The 24,522-nt window shown below is 40.4% G+C and overlaps 1 pseudogene; it reads right to left on the bottom strand.

Annotated features, from left to right (window-relative positions):
* Nucleotides 1–16,120: 16,120 nt before the first annotated feature.
* LOC109916723 lies at nucleotides 16,121–16,752 on the bottom strand (annotated as a pseudogene).
* Nucleotides 16,753–24,522: the final 7,770 nt, after the last annotated feature.

The raw sequence follows: 24,522 nt of genomic DNA on the forward strand, positions 1-24,522 counted from the left end.
TGCTGCTTGGCCTGCTGTGTTCATCCAGCCCTGCACCTTGTTGTCTCGGATTCTCCAGCATCTGCAGTTCCTACTATCTCTTATTCAGTCCTTCAGACCTGCTTTACCATTCAATTAGATAATGGTTGATCTGTCTAAGTTTTGAATTTCATTTCACTTTACACTGATAACATTTGATTCCCTAGACCCCCACCTTAAAAAAATTCAGTGACTTCCTCTGCACATAATTGTTTGAAGTTTGCTTCACATGTAGACAGAGTGGTTAAGAAAGCGTTTAGCACACTTGCCTTCATTGCTGAGACCTTTGAATATAGGAGTTGGGACGTCATGTTGAGCTTGTACTGGATGTTGGTGAGGCCTCTTCTGAAGTACTGTGTCCAGTTGTGGTCATCCTGTTATAGGAAGGATATTATCAAGCTGGAGAAGGCTCAGAAAAGATTTCCCAGGATGCTACCAGGAATGGAAGGTTTGAGTTACAGGGAGAGGCTGGATAGGCTGGGACGTTTTTCACCAGAGCTTAGGAGGTTCAGGGGTGACCTCAGAGGTTTTTAAAACCATGAGGAGTATAGATAAGGTGAATGGCAGGTGTCTTTTCCCAATGGCAGGGGAGTTCAAAACTAGGGGACATATTTTTAAGGTGAGAGGAGAAAGATTTTAAAAAAGACATGAAGGACATTTTTTTACACAGAGTGGTTCATGTGTGGAATGAACTATCAGAGGAAGTGGTGGATGTGGGTACAGTTACAACGTTTAAAAGATAAAAGATAAGTACATGAATAGAAAGGTTTGGAGGGATATGGTCCAAGCACAGGTAGGTGCAACTAGTTTAGCTTGGGATTATGGTCAGCATGGACTGGTTAGATCAAAGGGTCTGTTTCTGCGCTGTATGACTCTATGATGTGTAGAAAGAGGTGACAGTTGAGATAGTCAATGCATGGGTAATCATCTTCCAAAATTCCATCGTCTGTGAAATGATTGCTGCAGGTTGGAATCTTGCAAATGTCACCCTACTATTTACTAAAGAAGCAAGGGAGAAAACAGGTAACTACAGACCATCAGCCATATATTCACACTAGATTCTATCATACAGGACATGAAAAAATGGACACAGATAAAAATGATCTGATTGGGCACAGTCAACATGGATTTCCAAATGAAAAATCATGTGTAACAAACTTGGAGTTTTTTGAGTAAGTTGCGAACAAAATTGATAAAGGGGAGTCCATGGATGTAATATATGTTTGGATTTTCAGAAAGCTTTTCTTAATGTTCCCCAGATAATTTGATTAGCAAACTTAAAGTACATTGCATAGGAGGTGCTGGCATGGATTAAGGGTTAGCTAACAGACTGAAATCAGAGAGTAGGAATAAATGGGTCATTCTCACACTGGCAGGCTGGGACCAGTGGGGCCCCTCAAGGATCACTACTTGGGTTCCAGCTATTCACAATATGTATCAATGATTTGGACATGGGGATCATATGTAATATTTCCAAGTCTACTGATGATACAAAGCTAAGCAGGAATATGTGTCATAAGGAAGAGCTAAACCATTTTCAGGAGGATTTGTACAAGCTTATTAATTGGGCAAGAACAGGACAGATGGAATATAAGGTGGAAAAATGTGAGGTCATCCACATTGGTAGGAGGAAGAGAAGTACAGAGTAGTTCTTAAATGGTGATAATTTGGAGAGGGTAGATGTGCAAAGGGGCTTGGGTCTTGTTATTAAATCACTGAAGGCTGACAGGTAGGTGCAGCAAGCTGTTAGGAAGGCTAATGGAATGTTAGCCTTTCTCACAAAAGAGGTTGGAGTACAGGAATACTGAAGTCTTGTTCCAATTTTATACAAGCTTGGTTAGATCGCACCTAGAGTACTGTGCATGGTTTTAACTTCCTTATCCCAGGAACGTAATTAGTGCCATCAAGGAAGTGCCTGACAGTTTACCAGATGGTGCCAGAATAGTGGGATTATCCCGAGCAATTGGGCAAACAAGACCTACATTTTCTAGACTTTATAAGAATGACAGGTAATCTCATACCAAACCACTAAATAAATAAAAAGACATAAATAGACATGATAGATTCAGGTAAGGTGTTTCCCTTAGTTCAGGAGTCTGGAATCGTGGGAGCCAATTTAAAAATAAGGGGGAAGCTATTTAAGACTGAGATGAGGGAAGAATACTTTAGACCATAACCCCATTCTCCTAGTTTCTCCCTGTAACCCTTGATCCCCTTGATAATCAAGAACCTATCTATCTCAGTCCTAAATGTACTCAATGACCTGGCCTCCACAGCCTTCTGTGGCAGTAAATTCCATAGATTCACCACTCTCTGGCTGAAGAAGTTTCTCCTTATCTCCATTCTAAAAGGTCTTCCCTTTATTCTAAGTCTGTGCCCTCGGGTCCGAGACTCTCCTACCAATGGAAGCATCTTCCCAACATCCGTTCTGTCCAGGCTATTCAGTATTCTGAAAGTTTCAATTAGATCCCCCCTCATCCTTCTAAATGCCAATGAGTATAGTCCCAGCGTCCTCAAACATTCCTCATATGTTAAGCTTTCCATTCTTGGGACCATTCTCGTGAACCTCCTCTGAACCCGCTCCAGGACCAGTACATCCTTCCTGAGATATGGGGCCCAAAACTGCCCGCAATACTTCAAATGTGGCCTGACCAGCACCTTTTAAAGGCTCAGTAGTACATTGCTACTTTTATATTCAAGTCCTCTCAAAATAAATGCCAACATTGCATTTGCCTTCCTGACTACTGACTCAACCTGCAAGTTTACCTTGAGAGAATCCTGGACTAGAACTCCCAAGTCTCTTTGCACTTCAGACTACTGAATTTTCTCCCCATTTAGAAAATAGTCCATGCTTTTATTCTTCTTACCAAAGTGCATGACCTCACACTTTCCCACGTTGTACTCCATCTGCCACTTCTTTGCCCACTCTCCTAACCTGTCCAAATCCTTCTGCAGCCTCCCTGCCTCCTCAATACTACCTGTCCCTCCACCTATCTTTGTATCGTCTGCAAACTTAGTCAGAATGCCCACAGTTCCCAAATCAGAATGTGGTGAAACTTTAGAATGCCATACTCCTGAGGAATGTAGCAACTTAGTCTTTGCTTCTGTTTAATGTAGAGGTTGATAAATATATGATTATAAATGGTGTAAAGTGTTATGGTAATTGTGTGGATAAAAGGCATTGAAGTGTTCACAGCTATGATCATGTTAAATGGTGGAGCAGGCTCAATTGGCTGATGGCCTACTCCTGTCCCTGTGATGCTAGCTCCACCACCATCTGAGGCAAAGAGTTACAAAGTTGCACAACCCTCTCAAAGAATAAAATTTGCATCATCTCTGTCCTAAAGGGGCGACCCCGATTTTAAATCAGTGTCCTCTAGTCCTGGGTAAACGTTCTTTCCATATCGACCTTGTCAAGCCCATTCAGGATTTTATAAAGTTCAAGCAAACCACCCAATCTTCTAAACTCCAATGAAAACAAGCCCAACCTGTCCAATCTTTCTCATAAGGCAGTCCACTCTTTCCATGTGTCAATCCTGCAAACCGCCACTGAACCACCTCCAATCTATTCAAATCCTCTCTTAAATAAGGAGGCCAAAACTTTATACTTAAATGGCTCAAATGGCCAGTACTTTCTCACAGAATTTGAAAAGTCTGCACGTGGCTTAATTATGTTTTTCCACAGATGTAGTAAAAATCTAATATTAGTTGCCAGTGCATTTTTGAAAGTGACCTCTACCACATGCAATTTAATATGGCCCAATGATCTTAGAGATAACTCAACGTACCCACCCTCAGGGGAGGGAGTGATGTAGTGGTAAAGTCACCGAACTCAAATTCCAGTGATCGAGTCTAATGTTCTGAAGGCAGGAGTTAGAATCTCAGCATGGCATATGGTGAAATTTGAATGGAATAAGTTAAAGATCTGGAATTAAAAAGAGTCTAACAACGCCCATATAACCAAGCTTGTAAACAGGCCCAGCTGGTTGATAACTGGTAAGATTGGCAGATTCTCTTCACTTTCTTCAATGTGAACTACATGTGACTCCAAACCCACAACTGACTCTTCATTTCCCTTCTCTATGCCCCTCATGATCTTATAGACCTCTGTCAGGTACCCTCTCAATTTTTGCTGTTTCAAGAAAAAAGCTTGTCCAATCTTTAATCATAACGCAGACCCTCCAGCCCTGACAGCATCCTGGTAAGTCCCCATCTGTATACTCACTCATGCAGTCATATAGTTCCTATAATGACTAGAACTGTGCACAGTACCCTCAATGTTTTATAGCAGTTGATGCATAAATATTGAATGTTTTCAAAAGGGAGTTAGATATAGTTCTTAAAGGGATCAAAGGGTGTCAGGATAAAGCGGGAACAAGGTATGGAGTTGGATAACTAGCCATGATCATACTGGATGACAGAGCTGGCTCGAAGGGCCAAATGGCCTACACCTGTTCCTATTTTCTATGTTTCTGTGTTTACTGGCCTAACCAATGTGTTTAACAGTTCCAACATAACCTTCTTACTCTCAAAAGCAAGTAAAAATAATGTAATAAATGCAAGTAAACCATATGCCTCCTTAAGCACTTTGTCTACCTACCCTGATACCTTCAGGATTCTGTGGACATGCACAAATATGTCCCTCTGATCGTCAATACTTTCTACAGTCCTACCACTCACAGTGTAAACCATTGTCTTGTTGACCCTCTCCAAGCGCATTGCCTCACACTTTACAATTATAATTCCATTAACCAATGCTCTGTCTACCTGACCAGACAAACAATCACAGAATTGCTATGGTACAGAAGAAGGCCATATGACCCATCATGCCTACACCAGTTCTTCGATGGACAGGGTGATTGGCATAATGAATAACGCAACTGACTACGAGTTAGATGATTGTAAACTTGAGTCCGACATGGCTCGAGTCAATTCACAACTTTAGGGCGGCACAATGGCACAGTGGTTAGCATTGCTGCCTCACAGAGCCAGGGACACGGGTATGATTCCAGCCTCTGGTGAGTGCCTGTGTGGAGTTTGCACATATAAATTGCCCATAGTATCCAGGGATATGCAGGCTAAGTGGATTAGCCACATGAAATGCAAAGTTACAGGGATAGGGTAGGAGGGTGGGTATTGGTGGGATGCTCTTTGGAGGGTTGGCATAGACTTGATGGGCTGAATGGCCTGTGTCCACACTGTAGGATTCTATGATTCAAATAAGCATCATTACCTCCTGCCAATGCCCTACCTTTTCCCCATACCCTTTTACATTATTTCTATTTAAATAATTATCCAATGCTCACTTGAATGCCTCAATTCAACCTGCCTCCTCAACACTTCTCGGTGGTGCATTCTAGACCCTCATGTCTCTCTGTGTGAAAAAGTTACTTCTCATAACACATTTGTTCATTTTGCAAATCACTCTATATCTGTGCAATTTTGTTCTTCATTCTTCGAAGAGCAGAAGCAGTTTCTCCCTATCTCTATCAAGCCCGATAATTTTTACATCTCTGTCAGTTCTCCTCTAAGCTGCCTTCTCGCCAACAAAAACAGTCCCAACTTCTTCAATCCTCCTAACTGAAATTACTCATGCCTAGAAACATTTTGGTAAACACCTTCTGTGCTTTGTTTGTTGATACCCTGCTGCTATCCTCCCTGCTATCTAACACTTCTTGTGACATCTGTAAACTTCTTGACCTTAGCCTCTACATTTAAGTCCTAGTCATTAATGTGTATCACAAACTGCAAGGTCCCCAGCACCAAGCCCCATGGAACCCCAAAAGGAAAGGAATTTCCAGAAACAGAATCTTCCCTCAACAAATTTTGAATGTAGTGTCACTTATTCTTGAATTTTGTTTTCATGACCAGTCTACCATGTGGGAACTTATCAAAACCCTTACTAAAGTGCATGTGGACCACATCAAATGCATTCCCCTCATCAACACTCCTGGCTAACTCCTCAAAAAATTAAAATTTGTCAAACATAACCTTCCTTTACCAAATCTACGCTGACTATCCCTGATTAATCTCTGTCTTTCGAAGTGCAAATGTATTCCGTTGCTCATAATTCTTTCTAAAAGCTTTGTAATCACTGAGGTTAGACTGACCCCACTGAAGCATTATACCCTGATAACCCCTGTTGACTCACAGTAAACACTCCCCATGGACTCACCATGGCTCACTGCCCCCTGACTGATTTGGAAAGACAATCCTGATTGATAAGTGAACCAACTCCTCACTGATCGCTGTGTAGCTCTCTGACTGACTTACTGCTAATCCCTGGACTAGTTGCACTGGATTTACAGGCGTGACTGTGGCCCATTCCCTGGACTGTAGTGGTATGGACCTCTGTGACCCTGAACACCCCAAGCACCCATCTGACCGTGTGAAAATGCCATGCATATAGGAGAACATGTAACTGGCAGATTGATGCTTTCTCAGACAAAACAAAACCCACACGTGTATAGAGGTAATTGTTATTCAAAAATGCCTTATTTTTTCTATCCTTGTAGTGTCACAAACTTTCGGGCTAAATGTTCCCCATGTAAATGTCACTGACCTTGTTAAAGATTTCAGAATGTGGGGTGAGTCTCCGTATTAATGCAGCTTCTTGTGCCTTTAAGGACACATTGTAGACAACCAGTTAGCCCCAGAGGTTTGTAAACTGTAGCAAGTATCACAGGAAATGGGGAATGGGATAAGCAACTACCAGCTTCCTCCTGGTCAGCGTATACTCATATCTTCTCGGCTCCGTTTATTAAAGTGCTGGTTTAAATATTGAAACTGGAGAAGATGTTTCCATGAGTAGGAGAGATTAGGACCTGAGGGCACAGCTCTCAGAGAGAAGGAACAGCCCTGTAGAACTGACTTGAGGTGGAATTTCTTCAGCCAGAGGGTGGTGAATCTGTGGAACTCATTACTGCAAGGGCTGTGCAGGCCATGTGGTATTTAAGACAGAGATGGGTAGGTTCTTAATTGATAAGGGGATCAAGGGTTATGGGATAAGGCACGTGAATAGGGTTGAGACACTCATCAGGCACGACCAAATGACAGAGTAGACTCACGGGGCCAAATGTTCGAATTCTGTGCCTTATGGTTTTATGAATATGGTGAGTGTCCACGTCATGATTCTCAGCCAAGTCCCACAGGTGCATATATTTGAAATGCTGGTAGTGGTTACCTGGGATATGCAGAGATCCTGGGAGTGAGACCAGGCATGCTATAAGTCCCTGCATCAATGCAACCAGTTCTGAGGAAGGGTCACTGGACCCGGAATGTTAACTCTGATTTCTTCACAGGGCTGCCAAATCTGCTGAGCTTTTCCAGCAACTTCTGTTTTTTTTTCCTGCATCAATGGACTTAATTGGAACAGATTGATGCAATGATCAATAATGATCATCAGAAATTCCAGCTTCAGGCACTGATTCATTATATCCAAGTCCCAGTATAATACGTCGCTGTTTTACCGCCTTTTGGACAGATTTATACCAGGAGATTTCAAAAAGCTTTTGACATTTGGTCCCTTTATCTTTAACAATTTGTAGTTTACTGGCTAAAGCAAAAAACTTTATCCAAAAACGTTTTGGAACGTTGACCTAAAATATTTTGATTAGTTCACCTCTTTTTTAGTGATTGTTTCCAATTTTTGATCTGATGTTCTTTCAATATAATGATTGTTGACTTGTGTTTTCATTGCTATCAATAATTGGTGTACATACCCACTGAGTTGTCATTCATTGTTTTATTATGAATTCAAAATTTGAAAATTCAACCGACTGTTTATATGTAACTGTGTGTTTCAGGCACTGCTGCTTGCAGTGTGACAGACTGCAAAGGCATTTTCTGCATCACCCTTTGTTATTGTTAACTATTATTCTGCTCCTAGAGTTTGCACATCAATTCTAATTGCTATTAAGTAAACACCAATTGAGTTTGTTTAATAGTTAGTGATAATTCAGATTGTAGGTTAGATGTCTCGCCTGTAAACAAGTAGAAAAAGAACGCAGGCCAAGAACATAAATCTGCCCAGAATTTAAAAATTACGTAAGGACGTGAACATTTATTTTATCTACACACATAAGCAAGAACTGGCTGATGGTATATTTGTGGATCATTCATCATTAAGAGTCAGAAAAGAGGAAGATTTAATGTTGAAACTTTTTTTTGGCAACTTGCATCATAGATACATGATTACAATGATGTAAGACCCCTTGAATGGTGCAAAAGATTGTGGAAATTGTGGAGCAAGTGATTTATGTCATTTATTAATCCACTTCATATTTTCTTGCTATTTTTGTGTTATGCTACACTGCTGTTACCATTTCCCCCTAAAAATGCCAGAGGTAATTATAACAGCCCTGCCATGACTGAAATCAACAGCCAATTCCATTTTCCTGCAGTAAAGGCAATTTTCAAGCCACTGCCATTTAGAGCAAAAATACTTGCCCGTGACTGGGCAGATGTTTGATGTTGACTCTATACAACTTTAATTTCTTTTTAAACCATTTTTAAATGGCACTAAAATCAATATTGAGTTCTGAAAATATTTGTTTCATTTCAGCATACAAATAACTGTGTCTGAACCAAAGCCTTAGTAAAGAAGATGCATTTCAATAAAATATCTGAAGCTCAAGCAATTAGATTGCATTATTCCAAGTATCCATAAATACTGGATATTCAATTTCACCAATGCATATATATTTATCATTACTTCAAAATAGATTAAGGTATCACCATTGAATAGCCATTCTGTGTTTTGTTATTTTTCTTTGAAATTGATTTCAATCATGAAACACCAAGACTCACCTAATCAGCTTTTCGCAACACAGATAATACAATGATAACAGAGTAGTTGATTGATCATTCCCATCATTGTCTATCAGTTAGGCCACACAAGCCCAGGAATGATACAAGGAAATCCCCAGTCATGGAAACCTAATCAGGAACCAGCCGGGTAAAGTTGCCTTGAATAATACACAAATGCCTAAGGTTGTTTTGTGGAATTCCTTGTATCATTTGCTGCATCCTGCAAGGCCAACATGCCTTAAACCAATGTAGTCCTGACATTTCACAGCCCACAGGAGGATACAAATCTAGGCAACATCTTCATTGATCACTCTGCAAACAGAAAGTGTGATGCTGCAAGATGGACCCTGTATTTGTGGTATTTAAAGGACAGGCACCTATATTATAGGTATGGTAATTATTCAGAACTCTTTTCTACTGCAAAGTTTCTGGTAGTATTCCAAACTTTATTTTAAGAGATGCTGCGTTGAGTTCCTAGACTTGACAAGAAGCTGCATTTTCACAGGGATGACAGTGGAGTAAGTGACGTGTGCACACAAAGCTGTAATGGGTATGGGGACAACAGTGGAAGAGAATGTGAATTTGCAGCCTGACAGGGAAAATGGAGCAGAGACTGCAAACTATAATCAAATAGGAGCTCTTCCCTTCCATGCTGTTTTACCATAACATGAGGCTACCTGGGAGCATTTCTATTTGCATACATCAGTGACACGCTGTCAACCTCATTGTTATCAGGAATATCACAACCAGATCCATAAAACGCATTGTAGGAGCAACTTACTGCAGATGTAAGATTCTGTGCTGAAAACAAAAAGTGCTGGAGGTCCCAGCAGGTCAGGCAGCATCCATGGAGAGAAAGCAAACTAACTTTGAGTCGAGATGACTTTTCAAAGTTCTGATAAAGAGTCATCTAGACTTGAAACGTTAGCTTGCTTTCTCTCCATGGATGCTGTCTGATCCGCTGCGATCGCCAGCATTTGTTTTCAGTTGGATCCACATTGTGGGAAAGAATTGCCTCTCTAGGACCGACAACATGTAGGTGATGTTGTCTCCACTGGCTCTACTGTTGCTCCTTTAAACTGTGTGCCAGCCAGTTCTGCAAGCCAGATGGAAGAACATCAATAAGCTGTTTGCAATTAGCTGACTTGTGGATGATTTATACAATGCTTACACTACCCCACCATCACCTCCCTGCCCAATCCCACCATGTTTCTTTGGCCTCCTGCTGACTGGGAAAATGTATCAACTGAAGCTCCTCCTCCTTGCTACTCAGCCCTTTGTCAAAATAGCCCTCTCCCACATCTGAACTCCCTGATCTGGCACTCACTTGCTCAGCTGGGTGTCCTCTGCCAACCTTTGCTGGCCAAGTGATGCCAGCATCTTGATGCCCCTCTCAGCATCTGAACTGGTATGCAGCTGGGACCTGTGGCAATAACACCAGGAGGCCTCAGGAATTACAAACACTTCTGACTCTCTCACCATTCAATTCCCTGAGGATCGTGCCCAAGATCCTGATTGCAGAATGAACTCCATTGCCCAAGTGATATGATATAAAAGAGCCAGAGCTCTTGTGGCACAGGTGGCCTGGGTTTGGGTCCCACCTGATCCTGAGGTGTGCAATAATGTCTCTGAATAGGTTGACTTAGAAATATCTACAACCATATTTCCCCAATAAAGAATGCCAGTTTAAAAGTACATAGGCTCTCTTGTGGCACAGTGGTAGTGTTCCCACCCCTGGACCAGGAGGCCTGGGTTCAAGTCCCACCTGTTCCAGAGATGTGCAATAACATCACAAAACAGGCCGATTAGACAAATATAACACAGCTGCTGTCACAAGTTGCTTGTTGAATTTTCGTTTCAGCTTCAACAGTGCAGCAAAATACAGGCCCTTCAGCCCACGATGTTATGCCGAACTTTTACCCTAATCCTAAGGTCTATCTAACCTCCACCTCTACCTTATACTATCGTCCATATGCCTATCTAATAGCAGCTTAAATGCCCCTAATGAGGCCGACTCCACTACCCTCTCCGGCAATGCATTCCACGCCCCGACCACTCTCTGAGTAAAGAACTTATCTCTGACATCTCCCCTATATTACCTCCACTCACTTTAAAACTATGCCCCCTCGTAATAGCTACCTCCACTCTAGGAAAAAGTCTCTGGCTGTCTACTCTATATATACCTCTGATCATTTTGTACACCTCTATCAAGTCACTTCTCATCCTTCGTCGTTCTAAAGAGAAAAGCCCTAGCTCCCTCAACCTTTCCTCGTAAGACCTTCCCTCCATTCCAGGAAACATCCTGGTAAATCTCCTCTGCACCTTTTCCAACGCTTCCACATCTTTCCTGTAATGAGGCGACCAGAAGTGGACACAATACTCCAGATGTGGCCACACCAGGGTTTTGTATAGCTGGAGCATAACTTCATGGCTCTTGAACTCAATCCCTCTATTTTCAAACCATCTTCAGCTGTTGAGCCAGATGGCTTAATGTCTGCCATTGGGGAGATGTTATACTGGTCTATTATAAGGGATTTAATATCAGAGCATATAGAACTGCCTAATATGATCAGAGTCACCACAGTATCATGGAGAAAAAGAAATCACAACTGGCAAACTTATTAGCATTACTTGCAGAGGTAACAAGCAAGATACATAAAGAGGAACCAACAGATTTAATATATTTTGATTTTGAAAAGGTGGTTGATTAGGTGCCTCAGACAAGGCTACTTCGTATTGGAATTTGAAGAGCCCACAGAGCAGTAGGTCATATCATAGCATGGATTCAATAACTAAAAGAAAACAAAGATTTCGGATCGGTAAGCTGTAACTACTGGAGTGCTACAGGGATCATTGCTGTGCCAGAATTATTTTCAATAAGTATTAGTGACTTGGATGAAGGAAGTGAATGTACTATCGCCAGGTTTGCAGATTTACTCAGAAGTAGTTGAAAAAGCAAAGGATAAAAATGGCAAAAGGCCTGCAGAGCTATAGAAACAGGTCAAATGAATGGGCAAGAACTAGTCAGATGGAATATAATGTGGGGAAATGCACTTTGACAGCAAAAACAGAGGAACTGAATGTTATTTAAAGAGGGAAAGAGTGCAAAAATCTGAAGTACCAAGGGATTTGGGAGTCCTCATGCATAAATCACAGAAAGCTAGCATCCAATTTCAAAAATAATAGGGAAGAAAATTGGTATGTTTTATTTCAAAGGGAAGAAAGCATAAAAATAGGGAGGACCTTGCAAAGTTATACAAGGCACTGGTCAGCTTATCACCTTTCTCTTGAGCACAGTCAGGAATGGGGCTAGTCAGCAGCATCCAGATCCCAGAACAAATAAACAAAATCATACATTCCCCACTCACTTCTGCAATTACTCAAACCAGAACCGATATTTTGCTAAATTTCCATTTCCAGACTTCCATCTTCAGCACTCAAGACTTTCTCCCAAGACTTCGTTCATATTTTATACTTTAGCTCTGATCCTGTTCCCTCAGTTCAAACTGCCAGTCCATAGATTGGGTCTTTGGTCGTCTGATCTTCATAGCTCTGTCAAAGGTAAGGGAAATAAATCTCAGGACAGCAGAAAAAAATGATTCCCACAAAGACCCTGAAGGAAATAAGGGAACTATGGCACAAGTCGTCCAGAAATTCCAAATTCAGGAAATGTAAACTCATTGGAAAAGCAAATAATGTTTGTGGAAGATGAAAGCATTCTCAGCTAATGATTAAAAATAAATTATAATAATGGAGCTCAGCAGTTGTGGTCAAGTAAATCATATGTCAGTATTCAGGCAAGAATGTTATATATTCTTGCCATTTCATTGTTATGACTATGTTACTATTACACAAAGCGTTAGCCTCTAAAAGGGTTAATACTGAGCAATACATTAGGCATTGCCCAATATGATGATGTGATATGGTCTGGACCTCGAAGAAGATAGACATAGGCATCCCTCCTTAGCATCTATCATACCAGTGTAACTTGTACCTGGTTGTTAAGCTCCAATAAGCTATAGCCTGGTTGAGGTAAGAGTGTTCTTTTTGTCAGACTATGGAGTGGTTTCGTCTACCACAATAGACCAGACAGCCCCTTTAGATCCTAATATAAAAGGAGGAAGATGGCTGAAAATCTCCCTTATGTACCTTGAATCAAGATGGATGCAGTGAAAATCTATCATACAACATGGCAAGTAGCAGTGCAGATTCCAAGGAGCTTGGAAGAAATCTTCAGACACAACTTTAAGAAGGCTGCTTGAGCAGTCAGCATGTGAATGAGATGAACATTCAGGAACCCCACAGAAGTAAACCTTGTGGAATGATTCTACAAGGCAGAATCTACAGTTGATTTTTGAAGAAGAATCATAACAGATGCAAAACATTAACTGTGTTTCTCTCTCCACTGATGCTGCCAGACCTGTTGAGTTTCTCCAGTATTGTCTCTTTTTATTTATTTCCAGGAACTGCAGACTTCTGTTTTTTTGATAGTCAATAGATAACAGGCCAAGAAACAACCAGTCATGCTACAGCTGTTCAAGGACCAGCAGTCATGGACCCACAGGCTAAGAAAATGTTAGACCATAAATAAATTGTCAAGGCACAACCAGTTGAAAATTTCATTGTGCTTCTTAGACTAACGGTGGATTTCAAAAAGAAGACAGAATCTGTTAAAATGAATAATTAAAATGAACAATGTTGTGAGAAGAGAATTGTTTCATACATTCAGCAGATTGGAAACATGCTCATCACAATTTCAAGAAATGCTAGCTAGCTGTAACTGGCATCAGTTACATCCATGTTCCTACTACTCCGTACAGCCAATAAGAAGGGCAAATGGTTCTTACCACATGTCTAAGCAATGTAAGTCAGCACTCAGCTGTCCCTGCACAGATTCATGAAATTTGTGCCCTCTGTATTGCATGGCAATTTCAGATGCAATCATAGTTCTAGGGCAACAAATTCACGATGTTTTGTGAAATCAGTACATCTTCACAAGAACATGGAGAGGCACTGTAAAATTAAGGGTGCTATTTGAAAGAGTGTGTATGAGCAGAGGGTCCTGTGTGTATGTATAACCAAGTCTTTAAAATGAGGAAAACCATATAGCAAACGTTGTTAATAAAGAGCATGTATTCTAGGCTTCACAAACAGGTGCATAGAGTAGAAGAGCAGGGAGGTTATGATGAACTTATATAGGACACTGGTTTGACCTCAGCTGGAGCAGCAGGTATAATTCTGGGTACCACACTTGCAAAGTGCACAGTGCAAAAGGGGTTCACAAGAGTGGCCCCAAGGATGAGACACTTCAGTTATGAAGAAAGATTGGAAACTCTTGGGACTGTTTTGCTATGAGAGGAGAAGGCTAAGAGAAAGTTTGATTAAGCTTTCAAAATCATAGCGGAGTCTGCACAGTGTGGATAAGGAGAAACTGTTCCCTCTTGTAAACGGATTGAGATCCAGAGGGCAGTTCCTTGATTTGCCAAAGAAGCAAGTTTGAGGTGAGAAAAGATGTCTTCACATAGCAAGTAGTTAGGATACAGCACACAGTGTCTGAAATTATGGTGGAGGCAGGTTCAATTGAGACAGGCATGAGGGACTTGGAGAATAATTATAATAGAAACAATGTGAAGGAGTATGGAGAAGAGGCAGGAGATTGGCTGTAAGTTAAGACACTCAGAGAACCTGTGCAGAGTGGACAAGATGGGCCAAATGGCCTTCTCTTGCATCATAACAATTTTGTGATTCTGTGATTTTCACTTCCCAGAGATTTTTTACAGCTTTTCTCTTGATTTGATTATGGAATTGTCCTACCTGCAGACTTTGAGTCCATATACATTCATTTTGTAAACTGACCAGTAAGTAGTATTTTGGTATTTATTTGCAAGATGGTTTCCTTGGCTATGATCACAGAGATATTGCATATTTCTTCATTGCATTTAATATGTGTTCATAGCTTCTGTTAAATTAAATTTCTGTTGGTGTCACATTGCATAGGAGAGACACAGGAGAAATGAACTCATATGAGATATAGTTAAGGCTGTACAGTCTTCATGTTAGTCTTTAAATTCTTGAGAAAACCTTAGGGTGCATTTTATACTGCTCCACATCATTTGCCCAGCAGAAGAACATCTGTGCCACAGCCAGTTAATGATGCAATGGTCAATCAGAGGCCAGCAGCTCTCCAGGAATGGCAATGCCACCAAAGCAGTGGCAGTGCTGGTGCTGTGCATGGACAATGAGGAGAGAAGTTGTGCTGGATTGGTACTTTCCAAATGTTTGCATGTGGGATCCTTGCTAGGTGCCAAACTGGCAGACCTTGGCATGGAGGGGGGAGGTTGATGTTTGAGATGACATGGAGTGAGAGTAGAGGCATGTAACACCTTGAAGGTGCTCTCTAGTCATCCTAAGAGCTGGGTAAGAAGGTATTCCCTTTCCTTCTATCAGTTAACAGAGAGAAACTTTGTTTACATATTCTTCAATGAACTTATTCCTCTCTATCTCTGGACTCTCCTCTAACTCTAACATATCAATGTTCTGCTAAGTCTGATCTTTTTTCATCCATGACTGTAATTGCTTTTACCTGAGATAGTGTACTTGAAAGGTGCTACCTACATATAAGTTGAAGTTGAGGCCATTGTTGTTTTGTAGTTGTCAAATGTACCAGAGACAGTAAAAACTAAAGATTACTGGTAATTGCTGAGGCTATGGTCAAGAATGAGGCTTAAATAGTTGATGATGACAGTATCAGGCTGTCTAATTGCCCTTCTCACATCGCACTTCCCCATTACACCATCATTCTTTTTCTGATTTGCAAGCTGCAGATGCTGTAAGCTTTCACTACTTCACCATTCCTATTATACCAGCTCTTCTGTAATAGCCAGTTCCAAAGAAGAGTCATTGGATTCAAAATTATGACTCTGTTCCTCTCTCCACAGATGCTGCTAAACTTGTTGAGTTTCTCCAGAACTTTCCTGTTTTTATTTCCAATCTCCAACATCCAAAACATTTTGCTTTCATTATCTAAGGACTGTATCTTTACCGGGCAGTAGTGGAAGACAGGGAAGACAGTGATGAAAAAGAAACAGCACTCACTCTCACATTTGGCAGCCACCAATTCTGTTACTAACATTCTGTGAACTTCATAAAAAGGTATAATTGCAGGATCTGTGCTATTCAAAGCTGAGATAGAATCATAAATGGAAGGGGCTCAATGGATACAAGGAACAGACATGGAAGTGAAGTTCTCGCAAAGGCCAAGTCAGCCTCAATCTTACTGGATGGCCAACTAATTTCAAAGGGCCATGTGACTTAATCCTGCTCCTATTCTTATGTTCTTTCCCTCTTTCGTGCTGCAGATGGTTACATGATCTCCTAGGAGCTTGATAGACTTGACCTGTTCATCCAAATAGTGAGTCTCCAAGAAGTCACAGAGATGTGGGTCATTCCTGTCTGTAGCCAGTTTGTACAATTCCAAAAGTGACTGGTTTACACTCTTCTCCAGCTCCAGAGAACACACCATTGCATCTAAGCCACTCCCCCATTCATCACGATCTGGTTTCTTGATATCCTGATGTAAGATACGCCCTCCTCACTGATTTTGCAGTTTCATGAGTTTCTCAGCATGTTCACGCTCTTCATGAGATTGCTCCAGAAAGAATTTGGCAAAATTCTTCAATGCAATGTCATCTTGATCGAAGTAAAAGGACATAGAGAGATAAACATAAGAGGCGTAAAGCTCCAGGTTGATCTGGCGGCTGATGGCGGCCTCACAGTCAGGATGATAATTTTGTCGCACCTGAGAACTCATGACGATGGACAGATCAGGAGATAACGATAGTGAATATGAACAGAGAAGCTCGCGGGTAGCAGTTGGGAATGAAGGTTCCGTTCAATCACTGTTGAAGCAGGAACACTACCTTCCCCCTCAAAACCCACGCCAACCTGTGCGTGGAGTCCGAAGAGATAGGAGAGGTGCTAAATGAATATTTTTCGTCAGTATTCACACAGGAAAAAGACAATGTTGTCGAGGAGAATACTGAGATACAGTCTATTAGACTAGACGGGATTGAGGTTCATAAGGAGGAGGTGTTAGCAATTCTGGAAGGTGTGAAAATAGATAAGTCCCCTGGGCCGGATGGGATTTATCCTAGGATTCTCTGGGAAGCTAGAGAGGAGATTGCAGAGCCTTTGGCTTTGATCTTTATGTCGTCATTGTCTTCAGGAATAGTGCCAGAAGACTGGAGACTAGCAAATGTTGTCCCTTTGTTCAAGAAGGGGAGTAGAGACAACCCTGGTAATTATAGAGCAGTGAGCCTTACTTCGGTTGTGGGTAAAGTGTTGGAAAGGATTATAAGAGATCGGATTTATAATCATCTAGAAAGGAATAACTTGATTAGGGATAGTCAACACGGTTTTGTGAAGGGTAGGTTGTGCCTCACAAACCTTATTGAGTTCTTTGAGAAGGTGACCAAACAGGTGGATGAGGGTAAAGCGGTTGATGTGGTGTATTTGGATTTCAGTAAAGCGTTTGATAAGGTTCCCCATGGTAGGCTATTGCAGAAAATACAGAGGCATGGGATTGAGGGTGATTTAGTGGTCTGGATCAGAAATTGGCTAGCTGTAAGAAGACAGAGGGTGGTGGTTGATGGGAAATGTTCATCCTGGAGTTCAGTTACTAGTGGTGTACCTCAAGGATCTGTTTTGGGGCCACTGCTGTTTGTCATTTTTATAAATGACCTGGATGAGGGCGTAGAAGGATGGGTTAGCAAATTTGCGGATGACACCAAAGTCGGTGGAGTTGTGGATAGTGCGGAAGGATGTAATGTTCTATGTTCTATGATGGTGGCATCATGTCCTTCTCCCCTTCCCCATTTGGATCTCTTGCATGGCCAGATACTCACTTTGTCCTGGCTATTTCAATAAGAACATAGAACATAGAACATTACAGCACAGTACAGGCCCTTCGGCCCTCGATGTTGCGCCAACCTGTGAAACCAATCTGAAGCCCATCTAACCTAAACTATTCCATTATCATCCATATGTTTATCCAATGACCATTTAAATGCCCTTAAAGTTGGTGAGTCCACTACTTTTGCAGGCAGGGCATTCCACGCCCTTACTACTCTCTGAGTAAAGAACCTACCTCTGACATCTGTCCTATATCTATCACCCCTCAATTTAAAGCTATGTCCCCTCGTGCTAGCCACCACCATCGAAGGAAAAAGGCTTCCACTGTCCACCCTATCTAATCCTCTGATCATCTTGTATGTCTCTATTAAGTCACCTCTTAACCTTCTTCTCTCTAATGAAAACAGCCTCAAGTCCCTCAGCCTTTCCTCATAAGACCTTCCCTCCATACCAGGCAACATCCTGGTAAATCTCCTCTGCACCCTTTCCAATGCTTCCACATCCTTCCTATAATGCGGTGACCAGAACTGTACGCAATACTCCAAGTGCGGCTGCACCAGTGTTTTGTACAGCTGCAACATGACCTCATGGCTCCGAAACTCAATCCCTCTACCAATAAAACCTAACACACCGTACACCTTCTTAACAACGCTATCAACCTGGGTGGCAACTTTCAGGGATCTATGCACATGGACACCGAGATCTCTCTGCTCATCCACACTACCAAGAATCTTACCATTGGCCCAGTACTCTGTATTCCTGTTACTCCTTCCAAAGTGAATCACCTCACACTTTTAAATAAGGTACAGTTGTATTGTGAAATAACTCCAGAGAGGCCGGTATCTGTCACCAAGTAACTCTATCTTTACACATGATCAGGCCTTGACTTTAGCACTGCTCCTTCAGTCAGCTCTCAGAGAGTCAGCATTTCTGACACTCCCCTTTTTTATCTGTCAGCCAGAGCTCCCTGAGTGGACCAGATTAATAACACCAATCAAGGAACTCAGATTCTATGAGGTCCGAGACAACAAGGTGCAGAGCTGGATGAACACAGCAGGCTAAGCAGCATCATAGGAGCAGAAAGGCTGACGTTTCGGGCCTAGACCCTTCATCAGAAATGGGGGAGGGGAAGGGGGTTCTGAAATAAATAGGGAGAGAGGGGGAGGCGGATAGAAGATCCCCTGAGGTTTGTCTGGAGGGAGGAGGGTAACTTCTTCAGGCTAGGCATCCTTAGAAGAGGCTTCGCAGTGGGGTTAAAATTGAATCAGAGATAGGTCCGGCTGGTTGACCTCAATGCAATCACTACATGTGGCAGTTACCCTTCAGAAAGTCTTCCGATTTGTTTTAGAGGTTGTCCTCATAGCTGCAGCATCAATGAGCATGAAATTTTGAGCATTCCTCTAAGTAGCACTTCAAATCACCAAAGTACTGTTTACTCCCAAACGGTTGGTCAATGTCAGTAGAGGGCATTGAAGCATGAGTCACCATGCTGCGTTGCAGCTTCTGTAACAAGTGTCGACAGACATTTTAAGTCACAAGCAGCTATCGAACAAGCCTTCATGTGGCCATTCCTAGTGCTGGTTTTAAACCCCAGCCAAGATACTGCTTTACATAAATCATGGCCTAAACCAAAGCTTCAGCTTAAAAATTCCAGCTTGACCATGACTTTACCGCAAAAGCACCAAAGGTATTCCTCAAAATGCATTCCCTTTAAACCTATCAGAGTGTTACAAATTACATTAGACTAGATAAGTCTTCACATTTTTGACTTATTCAATGAGGATTTCAAGGGTAACCATGCAATTTCATGTTTTTCAGTCAGATACCAATGTTGCAAAATTTCTGGAGGAGCAGGAAAATTCAGACAACAACTTCTGTTTCCACATATTGAACTGCACATGTGCAGATGCTGCAAGCTACTGCCTGATTGTTGTTAATGGTAGTTAACAGACTCATTATTTCTTGCATAAAGCCCAGGCCATTCTCCTCACATGGACACCAGCTTAAATTAATCATAGTGATTTTAAAATGGCAACATTTCTGAACAACCTTAACATTTAAAACATTAATAAATAAACAGATAACAAGCTGTCTTAAATTGCTGTAGAAGTTTTGAAGGGTTTACACCTCATGCAACTGTCACTTCCACAGATTGAGTGAAGTCAGCACCTTAGCACATTTTTCCTACTTTAAAGATGGCAATGTAATTGTCAAATCAGCTTCCATTGGTGATGTATTTGTCAATCTCTTCCAACACTGGAACAAAAGTATTTGTTGAAAAACTTCAGCGGTACAAAACTCACAAATCTGCACTTGTAAACGAAAATAACTGACTCAAGTGCCTTTGAAACTGGAGTCTATGTCAGTTTTGTTTGCCACTTGTAGGAATTATAGAAAAAGCTAAACAGTTAACATGTTCCAAATTTCAATTTCCTTTATTTTTGCTGAAAATCATGTCTTCCAATCTCTGTTGAGACTTAACTGATACTTTATAGTTTGAACGGCTTTTTAAAAATAATTATCAGGGTTAGGGTAATTCCCTGATCAGAACAGTTCAAAACAATTTAAAACTTATTAATTTGTAGAAAGGGAAGTGCATCCCTTACAGAACAAAGGTAGGATGTTATCTTCTGCATGCCTAAATGATGGATGGCAGTCCTGTGAATAGAGCATTGTTTTCCCTTCATGCCCATTGTCATTGTGAAGCACCAGCGGTTCAGATATAATAGGCGTTAAATACAGGTCTAAAGCTCCATCCATACAGCACAACATCTGTTTCAACCTAAAAGCTGAGGAACTTGACCACACAGCCTGATTCCAGATCTCAGAGATGTCAGATTTCATGCACTTCATGTTATCAGTGGTGAGTCAACCTCATATACCATCAGTGGAATCCTCATTAGAACTTGAACTCATTATATCCTCCATTAGCACAACCCAGATGTTAGACAGAATCTGCCTGACAACGCCCATTTTGCTGATGCCATGTCCTCACAGTCTCAAGGAAATGCATCCAATTTAAAACAGGCATTAATTGGTAGAAATAAAGCAAAGAATATGCTTTACTTCTTCTTTGGGTATGAAAATTTGAGTCTCAACTAAGTTAACCCTCAGTCATGCAAATAATACACAGCATCTTCAGGAACTGACAATTACATAAGCCATTCTATTTCAAAGTTATTTGTAACTATGTCATAAAAGCACACTGAAAAGCAGACAATATAGAGTAGGCGTCAGTGGGAGTTACATTTAAAACTGCTCAAAAGCTGTACTAAAGATGCCAAAGAATGACCTCCAGTGCTGCAATTGCTAAACACCTAGTCACAATGTGCGGATCATCGGAACACGCACAATTTGTTCATACCTATATTTAGCCACTAAGATATGACCAGTTTTGTGGATGAAGGATTTGGTAGATGATGTAAAAAAATCAGGAGCCATTGTATCACTTATGTGCAAAATCCAAAATCCTTTCAGCCATGTTATTGGCTTCTGCCCTAATTATGTGTATCTGTGTGAGTTGTAGTGTGATGACACTATGTCTCTAATAGGTGGATTTTGTCCTGGGTGTTTTTATGAAGAAAGGTTGAAACAGATGTGATGAGTGGTCTGCTCAAAGCCAATAAAGTAAACAGTTTGTGAGGCCTTGGGCTTTTTTCATGTTGGAACAATAGAAGCAGCCTGAATGGGTGGGGTCATGCTCCCACAGAACCAGGATTGTTCGTTTAGATTTCTGCTGGAGTCTTGAAGCTGGATGTGGAAGCTGTTATTCATTTCTGTTACACCTAAAAGGTGGGGTTCTCTTTTTGCTACTAAAATTTCATGTGAAACAATCTATTTTACAGAATTTGCCTTTGCCAAGTTTTTCATGGGTTCATCCTCTTCATTATGTGTTATTAACGTCATTTTATGAATTTCACTAAAAGAGGGTAATTTCAATTATTCATTTCCTCTTTGATAAAGAGAAAAGGGAGGACCCAGTGCCTGACTTCATTGAGCTTATGTCTCAATGTTTGTGTACATAGTTGGTGAAATTCCCTTTACATTAGACATTTACTTAGCACAGATTTTTTTTAAGATGTTTATGGATGTTACTATATTAGAACAATTAATTAGCGGTATGTAATATATATATTACTTTGTTCAGCATTTCAATAGAGTTACAGTTAAGCCAGTTCTTTTCTCTTATTTTTATTTTGTCTATGTTTTAGCTGTGGTGCAAAAATAAAGTGTGTTTTGCTTAAAGTCAAGTGACCAATCAAATTGCATCTTGAACACAACGCCTTACAATATCTTTTAGATAAGAAAAAACTTAGGGTCTAAGCTATCTTCTTAATATATTTTGAAGGGGTTTGGTTTGGTCCATAACATCTAGGTCTTATCGTTTATATTCAATCTTCAGTATTTATTTATACATTTGAGTTTTTAACTAACAAGGCAACAGAAGACAGTCTGTTACAGTAATTCAGGAATCTTTACTTGGGTTATACCCAATACCTATTGAAACAGGGCAGCAAATTTGTAGGCATCCAATAGCCCTTGCTTACCAATGAGGGCACAGGTCAATACTCAGTCAGTGGTCTCTCTCCAATGCCTCGGGGGCCTTCCACTCCCGATTGGACGATAGGATAACTTTATATTTCTCATGAGGCTCTGTCACTGAAAGCTGCTGCTTATTAACTTTTTCCAAGCCCCAACCCACTCAATGATCAATTGTATTCTGATACATTCTGATTGGCCTAAGTTAGGATAGACTAATTACTAATTGAATGGAGTGACCCTTGACCCTTAAAGATGATGGACATTGACTGCTATCACATTCCCTAGCTCCTGACTGGATCTTTAAGTTGTCAGTTTTTCATGGGTTCATCCTCTTCATTATGTGTTATTAACGTCATTTTATGAATTTCACTAAAAGAGGGTAATTTCAATTATTCATTTCCTCTTTGATAAAGAGAAAAGGGAGGACCCAGTGCCTGACTTCATTGAGCTTATGTCTCAATGTTTGTGTACATAGTTGGTGAAATTCCCTTTACATTAGACATTTACTTAGCACAGATTTTTTTTTAAGAGCCATCTGCTATTTGAAGTTTGTCTTTTTAATTTCTGCTGTGTTTAAATGCTTGGAAACTGTTCATGTTATCCTTTATGCATTATAGGCAAAAGCTGCAGTACAAAACGTTACTTTTGACTTCAAAGTAATATTAAAACTAACACAGAACTTCAGAAAGCTCTAATCAGAATACAAGGAGAAAAGCGTGAAATGGTGAAATATTCCTCATTATTTAGTGTTAGTGATGAATGTCAAAAGGATGAATGTCTAAATGCACTTCTAAACATTTAAAATACACCAGTTTAGGAAGACAGCTATGACTATGATTTCTTGATAAGGGTTAATAATTTGGAAATATATCAACTCTACCTTCTTTGGCCTCAAAGGCTGCATGTTCTCACAGTCACAAAATGAGAATGACCTCGATCAGGGTCCCTCAGTCTTACAGCTGGAACTTGGAAATATTAGCATGTTGCCATCATTTAGCTCACAATTCCAACATGCATTTCTTTTTCAAGTGAACCTAAGCAGAGTCACATGAGGATACAGTCCCAAGATCTGTCTTGGCTATATTTAAGCAGAATAATTTATTAGAATGATCAGTGAATGTACTTTAATTGTGTGATTATAACTAAACAAATTGAATCATGAAACGTTAGCTTCCCCACTACTCTAATATGAAATGTACATTAATTGTATTTAATTACATGCATTGGATGGCCACTAACAAAGACTTGTCTCGCTATATTGACATGGAGGTAGTGGTGATTGCTAGAATGAGGTATATGCTTTTAATGTGAAACTCTGCAAATAAATAGTTGTAAAAGTATGTCGAGTTTGACTCCAGTTTTATCTTTTACCAATTGGCTTACTGGAATATAACATAATTATAGTGGTCAGTTGCCCAAAGGTGAAGGCTGGAAAATAGAAAGGAAAAAAAAGTCATGAAACTATAATTCCATTGGACTTCATGAAAACTACAGAAAGCAGTTGTTAGTTATTAGAATATAATTACTCTCTGATGTTACTTCCTAGAAGAAGTAAAAATAAATAAAATATTTTGTTAGAAGAATTCCCATTGGATATTAAAAACTGAAAAAGGGCTTACTTTTCGGACAAAAACAATCAAAGGACTGCTGGTAATCTGAAATAAAAAGGTAACAAAAACAAAGAGAAAGCAAAGCCAACGTTCAGGCCCAGAGAACCTTCTTCAGAACTGTTCTGAAGAAGGGTCACTGGATCCAAAACGTTATCTCTGTTCCTCTCTTCATAGATGCTGCCAGACCTGCTATGCTGTTCCAGTAATTTCTGTTTTTGTTACTTGTCATGATTTTGATTTTAGACAGTACTTTTCCAGTTTCAATCCACAATCAAAAACAAATGCTTATAGAAAGATAAAAAGCTATGATATTTACATGTCTCTGCCCTTAAAAGATGAAACACCATTTTAAAAAATGTGTTTTATCACAAGATATTTGATACACAAATCACAAAATATGAGAGTTACATTCAGTCCTCATTCTCCCAGGTGGAAAATCTTGTATAGTCTTACCATTTCTTAAACCTTTTACTTATTTCATCAGTTTAGACACTAGACAATACAACTGCAATGACATTATAATTTCCAGCAAGGTGAATAATCTTTAAGTTAGATAGTTGAAGCAAAATATTCTATCTGCATGGCCTTACATTTTGAGTTTTGATCTTTTCAATGAATGCCAGTGAAATTTGGG

The sequence above is a fragment of the Rhincodon typus genome, chromosome 1 (assembly GCF_021869965.1).
Source record: "Rhincodon typus isolate 14 chromosome 1, sRhiTyp1.1, whole genome shotgun sequence".
Classification (NCBI taxonomy): Eukaryota; Metazoa; Chordata; class Chondrichthyes; order Orectolobiformes; family Rhincodontidae; genus Rhincodon; species Rhincodon typus.